The 1326-nt window shown below is 31.8% G+C and overlaps 1 protein-coding gene across 1 annotated transcript in view; it reads right to left on the reverse strand.

Moving 5' to 3' along the window:
• Positions 1-1326, reverse strand: part of LOC108721105 (solute carrier family 2, facilitated glucose transporter member 1) — a 27753-nt gene that overhangs the window by 25803 nt on the left and 624 nt on the right. The window lies entirely within an intron of this gene.

Raw genomic sequence — 1326 nt, forward strand, 5'->3', positions numbered from 1 at the left:
TGCAACCAATTAAAAATGCTATGCCATATTTTACCATCTAATTTGCTGCAGCAGCTAATCTTTTTTTTCAGTGTAGGAGTAAAAAAGATTCTATTAGATTGACAAATTAAAAAACAAGGCAATAAAATTGATTCGCGCGCATCTTTCGCAGACGTATGTATGTTTTTCGAATTTGCATAATTGCCGTTATTGTCAATTTTCCCTAATTTTCTGCGTCGTATGTGGCGTACGTAAAATTAGCACGAGTAACGTGACAACGCTACTCCCTGTCAAGTATTTGGCCAATGATCAAGGCTAGTAACCCGATGACATACTCCTCGCACACATGCCTGCTCTTCTAGTCTTACTACCATTCAGGAACGATCTGCGGGCGGCGCAAAATCTGACGACTGTACTTCGCCAAATCGATTCTACATTTGATTTGCATTCTAGACTTTAATTCCAAGTATTTATATCATTATACTTTTGTACGCGCAGAGCTTGAAGAATGCAACAAGGATATTTTTATTATTTTTTGTTCTAATATAATTCTAATATAAGATTTCCTCTTGTAAGATAAATCCGATGCATAAAAATGGAATCGACACGGTTGGGTAAGTTAACTTTATTTTTTAACTAAGTTAAGTTAAAGTTAACAGCTTTGAAAGTTTAATTTAATCAAAATAGAAGTTAATCCATAATGAAATTAATTGAAAGTTAAGTTAATAAAAAGTAATTGAAAAGTTAAATTTGGTCCGAACGAATAACCAAAAAAAAAGAAAAAGAAAAAGTTTGACCATTTTACATAATTTTTCCTTTCTCACAGCATATTTATTAAAGAATCTGGTTATTTTTGTTCACAAGTAACGATTATACAATATAAAATTACTAAATTATACACTCATTATCCTCTCGCATTGTGTCTGAGGATTGACTTAAAAAAAATCAAATTAAAAGTTAATAGTTACCGATAAATGTAACTAAATTAAGTTAAAAAGTTAAGAGGCTGAAATGTAACTAAGTTAAGTTAAAATTAATTAACTTTTTAACTTAACTTTTATCTTTTTAATTTAGCACTATCCAACCCTAGGAATCGATAACGTATAGCGAAATCACATAAATTCTAGTTTAGCCGAAAAAAACATTGAAAAACGTACAGTACGTGTCCTCCAGCGTTTTCTATCGAGAAACTCTAGTTGAACGGCGAACGATATATAATATTGACATTTAAATCTCACGCAGCGTCCCGCTAATCCTACACTGAAAAAAAGATTGGCTGCTGCAGCAAATTAGATGGTAAAATATGGCATAGCATTTTTAATTGGCTGCAGCAGCCAATTTTTGGTT

Source organism: Mycetomoellerius zeteki, unplaced genomic scaffold (genome assembly GCF_001594055.1).
Source record: "Mycetomoellerius zeteki isolate Tzet28-1 unplaced genomic scaffold, Tzet1.0 scaffold159, whole genome shotgun sequence".
Classification (NCBI taxonomy): Eukaryota; Metazoa; Arthropoda; class Insecta; order Hymenoptera; family Formicidae; genus Mycetomoellerius; species Mycetomoellerius zeteki.